This window comes from Trichechus manatus, unplaced genomic scaffold (assembly GCF_000243295.1).
Source record: "Trichechus manatus latirostris isolate Lorelei unplaced genomic scaffold, TriManLat1.0 scaffold00019, whole genome shotgun sequence".
Classification (NCBI taxonomy): Eukaryota; Metazoa; Chordata; class Mammalia; order Sirenia; family Trichechidae; genus Trichechus; species Trichechus manatus.
The window spans coordinates 4,874,868-4,885,297 of NW_004443955.1; positions in this window are offsets into that span (position 1 = coordinate 4,874,868).

A 10,430-nucleotide genomic window follows, 5' to 3' on the forward strand; every position below is an offset into this window, starting at 1 on the left:
CATAGAACAGTAATAAGCACTAATAAGGGTCAGGAGAGGAGAGGAGAATAGATCTCAGTCACCAGTACAGCACCAGCACTAAGAAAAATTAAAATGTCTAAACATAATATCAGTATGTATAAAGACAACTTACCAGAACTTAAGAAGATGTTAATAATACCACGGCTACAAAGACACACCTCATTTCTATGTTAGAAAACTAAATAGTGTAAAAGTGCTGCATTCCAAACACTTTCTGCAGCCTTTATTTATTTCTTTCTAGTTCCTTGTTGTTTCTTCTGTATGTTTGTTTTGCTTTTATTATTATTATTGTTATTATTGAATTAGCAAAATGATTCTAGAGTTTGTCTGGAAGGATATATAGGTGAAAACATCAAAGAAAATTCTAACACAGTAATGGAAGACTAGACTGTAAAATATTTCATAAAGTGCTAATACTTAATATAGTGTAATAATAATTCAAGTAAAGATAATAAATAATAAACATAAACTAGAAATGACAAAGATGTATCCTATTCTATATAAATTTAATGTATGCCAAAAAATGGATCAAGATTAAATGAAAAATAAACATTATTCACCAAATGACATTGGTATGAAGTCAATAATGTAGGAAAAAACTCATTCTTAGCTCATGTACATACTATAAATTCCAATAAATTCAAAACTTAAAATCCCAACCGCAGAAAAACCAGAAGAAACTAAAATCAAATATTCATCACCCTTCCAGAGGAGGCAGCCCCTCAGGCACTCAAGTTTTCTTTGACTTTTGTCTGGATTTGCAGAGCATGATATTAGAGGGGAGAGACCCAGGCAGAGAATAAGGTTAAGGTTCATAGTCAAGGGATAGATTGTTCATGTGCAGAACAAGACTTTGAAAACCCTAACAGAAGAGGCTGAAGATACTAGAGATGATGTAATGCTGAAAGACATTGAAGTTATGACCTAAACAGAAAGGTGAGACGTCTCCGAATACCTTAGGTGACTACATCTTAGGAGTAAAAACCACACAGTAGAGTAAGGGACACACCCTAGTACTAGGAGGAAAATAGATCCAGCCTAAAATCAATCCTGAAAGGAACAAAGAAGTCCCCCCTAGACTAATTTAGCTGTCTGAAAGAACAAAACACAAAGGAAGACAAATTAATCTAGATTCCATTATGTCCCATCATGATGTCAAGCATACAATGAGAAATCACTAGACACATGGCACAGGAAAACATGACTCAAAATCAAAAGAAAAAGCAGTTAATAAAAATGTCCTGAGAAAATTGAAATATTGAAATGTATCAAGTATAAATTCTAGAATCAAGAAACACAATAGCTGAAATGAAAAACTTTATTTTTTCTCCAAACTTGAGGAGGCTGTGGGGCCTGAGAATTTTCATTTGATGGTGGTGATAATTTACACGTTTGCTGAGATGTATATATATATGCCATGTTATCTTTTACAAATTGATTTGGTGATAGAATGGGTTTAATTATCTCTAATTCTAGATCCTGATTTAGTTCACAATTATCATTTACAAAAGAATCTGGAGTTAAAATAGTTTGATAAATGTCACATATTCTTTTGGCTTCCAAATACATAGGTTTGAATTATCTTTCATAAATTTGTCTGATGAAACATGTGACTAATTCTACTTCCTTATTAGCTACATGGAGTCCTGGTGGGACAGTGGTTAAGAGCTACTGTGAGCTACCACTGCTAACCAAAAGGTCAGTAGTTTGAATCTGCCAGCTGCTCCTTGGAACCCCTATGGGTCAGTTCTACTCTGTCCTATAAGGTCACTATGAGTCAAAATCAACTCAATGGCAACAGGTTTTTGTTTTTGTTTTTTTTTTATTAGCCACATGGCTATTATGTACAAAGGAGTCTTAAACTTTGAAAATTTCCTTTCCTTTGCATAATATTCAAAATGGAAGAAGAGTTTGGGGTAAAATATCATTTTTAAAGTGCTCAATAAATAACACCCCATACATCTGTCAGTTTGCCGTATACTGCAGTGGTTTACATGATGCTGTGATGCTGGAAGATATGCCACTGGTATTTCAAACACAAGCAAGGTCACCCATGATGGGCAGGTTTCAGCAGACCTTACAGACTAAGACAGACTAGGAAGAAGGAACTGGCAGTCTACTTCTGAAAAAATTGGCCAGTGAAAACCTTATAATAGTGGAACTTTGTCTGATAAAGTGTCAGAAGATGAGCCCCTCAGGTTGGAAGGCACTCAAAATATGACTAGGAAAGAGCTGTCTCCTCAAAGTGGAGTTGACCTTAATAATGTGCATGGAATAAAGCTTTCAGGACCTTCATTTGCTGATGTGGCAAGACTCAAAATGAGAAGAAACAGCTGCAAGCATCCATTAATAATCAGAACATGGAATGTAAGAAGAATGAATCTAGGAGAAGTGGAAGTTGTCAAAAATAAAATGGAACACGTAAAGATCAATATCCTAGGCATTAGTGAGCTGAAATTGACTTTTTGAATCAGAAAATCATATGGTTTACTATGCCGAGAATGACAAATTGAGGAGGAATGCCATCATATTCATTGTCAAAAAGAACATTTCAAGATATATCCCAAAGTACAATGCTGCCAGTTACAGGATAATATCCATATGCCTACAAGGAAGATCAGTTAATATGGCTATTATTCAAATTTACACACCAAACACTAATCCCAAAGATGAGGAAACTGAAGATTTTTACTAACTTCTGCAGTCTTAAATTGATAAAACATGCAATCAAGATGTATTGATAATTACTGGTGATTGGAATGTGAAAATTGGAAACAAAGAAGAAGGGTTGGTACTTGGAAAGTATGGCCTTGGTGATAGAAATGACGCCAGAGATTGTATGATAGAATTTTGCAAGACCAACGACTTCTTCATTGCAAATACCTTTTTTCAACAACATAAACGGCGACTATACACTTGGACCTCACCAGATGGAATACACAGGAATCAAATCTACTACGTCTGTGGAAAGAGACGGTGGAGAAGCTCAATATCATCATTCAGAACAAGGCCAAGGGCTGACTGTGAGACAGACCATCAATTGCTCATATGCAAGTTCAAGTTAAAGCTGAAGAAAATTATAACAAGTCCATGAGAGCCAAAGTACTACCTTCAGCATATCCCACCTAAATTTAGAGACCATGTAAAGAACAGATTTGATGCATTGAACACTGATGACTGAAGACCAGATAAGTTTTGGAATGACATCAAGGACATCATACATGAAGAAAGCAAAAGGTCATTAAAAAAATAGGAAACAAAGAAAAAACCAAAATGGATGTCAGAAGAGACTTTAAAAGTTGTTCTTGAATGTAGAGTAGCTAAAGTGAACAGAAGAAATAATGGAGTAAAAGAGCTAAAAAAAATTTTCAAATGGTGGCTTGAAAACACAAAGTAAAGTATTATAATGAAATGTGCAAAGATCTGGAGTTAGAAAACTAAAAGGAAAGAACACAATTGGTATTTCTCAAGCTGAAAGAACGGAAGAAAAAATTCAAGCCTCGAGCTGCAATAGTGAAGGATTCTACGGGCAAAATATTGAACGATGCAGGATGCATCAAAAGAAAATGGAAGGAATACATAGGGTCACTGTACGAAGAAGAAGCGGTTGACATTCAACTATTTCAGGAGGTAGTATATGATCAAGAAAGAGTGGTACTGAAGGGAGTGGTGAAAAACAAGCCTCCAGGAATTGACGGAATACCAATTGAGATGTTTCAACAAACAGATGCATCACTGGACATGCCTACACTTCTATGTCAAGAAATTTGGAAGACAGCTTCCTGGCCAGCCAACTGGAAAAAATCCATATTTGTGCCCAATGGAGTCAAGCATAGCAATGATTGTGATGATGACACAGGACTAGGCAGTGTTTTGTTCTGTTGTACATAGGGTCGCTATTCGTCCGAACTGACTCGAAGGCACCTAAGAAAAACAACAGCAATGAATAACAAATGTTCTTAATCCATAATTCTATATCCAGCAATAACATCCTTCAAACATTAGGGTCAAATATATTTTCAGATAAACGTTGTACGTAAGCACAAGGCTTGTGAGGAATGGCCCACCCTCAGGCTTCTGTGTCTAGTGGCTGCAGTGGTGGTTCTGCCTGGAAAACATTTCTCAATACCTGACTCCAATATCAGAGACAGTGGTAGGCACGGTCCCCAGCAGGGCTCAGCCCCCCAGCCCAGCCTTCTGCTTGACAACCCTGAGCAGACAACCCTGCTGATGCAGTGTGTCACTGGGGGGCTCTCGCTAACCCAGCTGCTGTGATCAAGTGTCCCAATCCAGTTGAAGCCGTGTCATCAGGTTCCCCAGGGAATATATACCCTTTCTGTCTTACATCCTACCTCCTGGTCAGACAGACACTGCTGCCAGAGTAACGTGAATGCCCAAGAGACCTGTCTCAGCTGCTACACTCAGGCTGCCTCCCTTGCACCTGCACGGCAACCACGCTGGTGACTTCGGAAATGTCAGAACACAGCTCGGGAAGGGCAGAAGCAACCAGGCAGCCCAGTCATGCAGCCAAGAAAAGACTAACCAAAGAGAACTTGTGTATTATTATAGACACAGAAAGCAAAGCCTGGGCATTGTCACCCACCTACATTCTTCAAAGACGAGGAACAGAGATCTCGATACTTTCAATGCGGTGGGCACACGCAGAATCAACCCCAAACCTGGAGCCCAGGCAGGCAAAGCAACGTGAGAGGGCCCTTCTGTGGGGGGGTCATCACAAAGCAAGGTGAGCCAATCAGAACAAGTCATCCTCTAGCAAAGCCCACCTATGCTCTGGAGCTCCAAGACGCTTTATCTCCCATTATCTGAAATGTCTCTCCTGGTTGTCAAGCCCATGATCTAGAAAGTCTTACTTGCATGAAGACCAGGAGACACTGGAATTGTTTGAAACATAAGAGAACTAAGTGCAGAGTGAGAACAATTCTGATAGAAATGTCCTGCTAACATTAGCTTTAACCTGTTGTGCTGGAAATCTGGTGTGGCAGACACCCAGGAAGATTCCATGCTTGTTGGTGGCCTCAATTTGTAATTTTCCACAAGGGGTTCTGTTAAAATGCATAGGAAAGACAACCCTCCTATGGCTCAGCACCCATGCTGCCTTGCCTAGGTGGAGTAGGCTGCCCCTGTGCACTCACCCCTGTGCCGTAGCTGAGAGAAGGGTGGGGCTCCAGCTGACAGCTGAGGGGTGTGTAGCCCACCCTAAATACCCTTAGAACCATAACAGGGCCCGGACATGGGCCCTGTCCCTGGGAACCAACCTTTTCTTCCTCCCTCCCACAGGCATTATGCTTGAGGGAGTGTGTAAGGATGATGACTACAGGTTAGCTCTTAAGCCTATTGTTACTGCACACAGAAATCCCAGTGCATCTTATCCCAGGTCCGGGACCCGTCTCCCTCCCAAACACCATAGTTTCTCTTCCCTCAACCTACACAGGAAAACGACAAATGTAATCTGTAAGAATTCTTGCCTTTGTTTTCTTTTTCCTTTTTTCCCCCAGGTAATCATTCATACCAAAATCTCATAATTTCAATAGGCAAGGGCACCCTGGAGAATAGACTTTGGATTAACTGTCTCCAAAGCATGAGATGATGGAGCACAAGCAGAACAGCATCCTGCACAGCCGCTGGCTGGCCTGGACGGTATCTCACTTTTGGACGGTCTAAAAGTGTATCTGTTCATATAATAAAAGTGACAGCAAGCAAGCCTGCTCTCACCCAGGAGGCTCCAAATACCTTTCTGCAACCTGTGTGTGTGTGTTGTGGGGAGGGGTACATCTCTAGAGTGAATTATGGCCCTCAGAGTCTGCACACACTTCCAACATGATCTAGTGAAAAGACATCCTACTATTTTTAGCTTCTCTTTCTCCAAGAAAAACGAGCCCTTGTGGCACAGTGGTTAAAGTGTTCAGCTGCTAACCAAAAGGTCAGCAGTTGGAAACCATCAGCCGCTCCATGGGAGAATGATGTGGCAGTCTGCTTCCATAAAGATTTACAGCCTTGGAAACCCCATGGGGCAGTTCTACTCTGTCCTATGGGGTCACTATGAATTGGAATTTACTTGACAGCAGTGGGTTTGGTTTTGGTCTCCAACAGAAAACAAGGAGCTTCCCCAGGCCTGTGGTGAGGGCTGCATCATGCATGCAGGCCACCCGTGTAGAGCCCTCTGCCCAGTTTCTCAGGGTGGCTCTCGTCGCATGGGCACTCAGGCTCCAGAGAAACATCACCTCCAAGGTGCCATCCCTGACCCAAACCAAACACTTCTGCGTAGATCCACTTTGTTTTCTAGGTAGCAGTTATTACTGAATGACATGATCTTGTTCCCGTGTTACTTGTGTCTCCCTCTTCCCCACACTTCCCAGCACACTACACACACACACACACACCACACCACAAACCACATCGCATGTACCACACACACACAAATTAAACCACATCACACTCACACTCCACACATACACATGCCACATCAAGCACACACCACACACAGACACACACATCACACACGTCCACATCACACCACACACTACCCACACGTATACACATGCCACAGACAGACATACATCATACATGTACACGACACCACACACACACCAAACACATACACTTTACACCCACCTCACATACCACACACACACACCACACATACCACACACCTACACTCTGTACCCACACACACAACACACATACACCACACACCCCACACACATACACCATGCACACCACACAAACACACCCCATACACACTATATACCTACACTCACACACTAAACCGAAACACACCACACATACAGAGACATACGTACAGCATCAACATATACTTCAAACTGCACGCCCCTACACACACCACAGACATACATCATACACTACACACACCACATACACACACACCTCATAGCATATACATACACAGACACATAAACACATCATACATATACATATCACATCACACACACACACTTTATACACACATACCACACACATACCACACACGTTCCACACACTGCACACCACACATACCACACAGACTCTTTACTCCCTACACACTCCACATATCACACACATACACACATGTCACATATACATATCACACTACACACACCACACATATACTACAACCACACACACACCACACCAAACACACATGCTACACACACACCACCATACACATACATATACACCTTCCTCCTGCAACACATACACACCACACAATACACACACGATCCTGCCCCCACACACACAAACACACCATATACATACATACACACACACACCACACATGTACCACACATATACTTTACACACACACCAAACACACCATACACACTCTACACCCACCCACCCATACCACACATACATACACCACTCATCATACATACACATCCCCCACACACATCCACACAGACACATACACACAGTCTTCCACTACCCCACGCACACCACCACACACAACACACTACACACACATCCTACATACACCACATGCACACAACACACACACTACACACTGACCATGCACATATACCCACACTACACGCTACACACCCCACACACACACACAGACATAAACACCACACCCACATACCACCATACTTAAACACCCCCTGACACCCCACACATACACACACTCCACACATATAAGCACACGGCCCTCTCCCTGTGACTTAGGAGTTAAAATTGGAGCCATTATTCCCTGACTTTGAGCATAAAGAATGTGACCCAGCTGGAGCTGGACTCACAAGGACTCACAAGGACACATCAACTGGGCCCTGAGGTATAAAGACAATAGCTACGGCAATGTTGGAAAACATCTCCTAGAGGACCTTTCACATAAACAAATCTTAGCGCACAAAAGACCCACATATTTTCTGCTCTTATCTTTTTCTATTAGCGTTTAGTACGTAGTAAGATTTGTTGGACCAACGAAGAACCTTCTGACTGTTGTTACTGAAACCTGTCCATATTTGTGCCGGATGGAGTCAAGCATAGCAATGATTGTGATGATGGCACAGGACTAGGCAGTGTTTTGTTCTGTTGTACATGGGGTCGCTATTAGTCCGAACTGACTCGAAGGCACCTAAGAGAAACAACAGCAATGAATAACAAATGTTCTTAATCCATAATTCTATATCCAGCAATAACATCCTTCAAAAATATATTTTCAGATAAACGTTGTACGTAAGCACAGGGCTTGTGAGGAATGGCCCACCCTCAGGCTTCTGTGTCTACTGGCTGCAGTGGTGGTTCTGATAATTAAGAAAAATAATTTAAAACGTAGAATCACAGTGATTTAGCAGTTTTTAGCCAATCTGTGAAAAGGTGAAGCTTTTAATGATTTTACCCATTTGTCGTGTTAATATATACTGATGACCCTGTAGCATTTCTTGGCCTGAAGCAGACATGGCTCTGGCAGCATGCTTGTCCATTTCCCACTTTTGCCTCTCAGAACATACGCTGAATAAAATCTTTCTTCTTGCTTTACTATAACTTTGTGGTGATTTTACACTAGTACACCCATCACACACACATACAATATCACATACATACCATAAAAGAAAGAGAAAGAAAAAAAATTATTACTGTGATGTTATTTTTCATAGTTAATCAAATACAATTTTTTTTGTAGTTGACAAATATCATTACGATCTTTGATGTTAGAACATCAGCACCATTACAACGGGAAGCACAAATATGTTCTTCAAAGTTTTACTTTCTTTTTTACAAATAAAGGCACATATTCCAGCAGCTTCTTGATGCTGAAAATGCGAGCTTTTCCAAAGACACGCAATTTGATTGAGCATTTATGGGCAGATTCAGTAAAAGAAGGTTCCATATGGCATGTGCCCTGAAAATGTGACTGTTTTTAGAGATTATCCAATGTCCCTTTTTTGGTCTCTCTTCTTATTGAATCATGCCCTGGAAGCAAACCATACAATTTAATTGCTGAATATAACACACATTTAAAAAAAAAAGGAAGTGTGATATTACATTTCACTATGTGAAAAGAGAACACGATTCTTGGATGCACCGAAATAAGCAGCTAAGTGTATCCCTTCAAAGGGAGCTCAACATTCTAAGACACCTCAACTGACTCTGGAAGTGTCTAAATATACAGAATTGGTTACTTCTTGGGCACTTGGAAGAAAGGTCCTTGCAAATCACAGAGGATAGTCTAGCATTCCTCACTTGGAAGTATCTTATTACATCAGAAGGCCATAGAGTTTAAAAAATAATAAAAAGCCCAAGCCTGCAATGTTTTCCAGCCACAGACTAGAGTAAACCCGGGTCTCTGGCACCCTGGAATTTCAGCACTCTGCACAGAGCACTCACATCACTCATAAATCTGGATTAGAAATCATGCCTCTGAGCCAGCGGGGTGTACCATTTGGCTATGTTCAACTTGAGTTTCGCAGGTGGACAAGGCCACATGCCTCTGCTGCTCTGGTCTGCAGCCTCCCAGCTGTTGATTCTATTGGAGGAAGCAGGATGAAGCCCTCCGGTGGTTCCCTTCTCCCCTCCCCCGGCTTTGAATGGGGTTCCCAAATATGGCTGGTGTGGAATCTGTGGAATAATTTTTTAATTAAAAATAAACATTTTACTTTTCTTTTCTTATCCACAAACTTAAAAATCCGTGACCCACAGTTGTTCTTCCCCGCAGCTTCTCTGGCCTATTTTTTTCACCCAAAGCTGCGAAACAACTTTTCTTTCCTCTTTGAAGAGTAGTCGATAACAAAACCATTGCCTCGTGATATAATGAAAAAGACTCTGGGATTCTCCAGATTTTAATTTCAAGAGGATTTATCGCTAACAATTGATCAAACAAAAAAACAAACCCATTGCCATGGAATCAATTCTGACTTATAGTGACCCAAAAGGACAGAGTAGAACTGCCTCATAGGATTTCCAAGGAGCAGCTGGTGGATTCGAACTGAGACCTTCTGATGAGCAGCTGAGCTCTTAACCACTGTCCCACCAGGGCTCCCAAAATTTCAAGAGTCTCTCTTTTTTTCTGTTTTTCAGTCGTGCTTTAGGTGAAAGTTTACAAGCTCAAGTTAGTTTCTCAAACAAAAATTTATACACACATTATTTTTGTGACCCTAGTTGCTATCCCTACAATGTGACCACACATTCCTCCTTTCCACCCTGGATTTCCGATGTTCATTCAACAAGCTCTTATCCCTTTCTGCCTTCTCGTCTTGCCTCCATACAGCAGCTGCCCATTTAGTCTCATGTATCTTCTTGAACTAAGAAGCACACTCTTCAAGAGTATCATTTTATGTCTTACAGTCCAGTCTAATCTTTGTCTGAAGAGTTGGTTTCGGGAATGGTTTTAGTTCTGGGTTAACAGAGAGTCCAGAGGCCATGTCTTCTGGGGCTCTTCCAGTCTCAGTCAG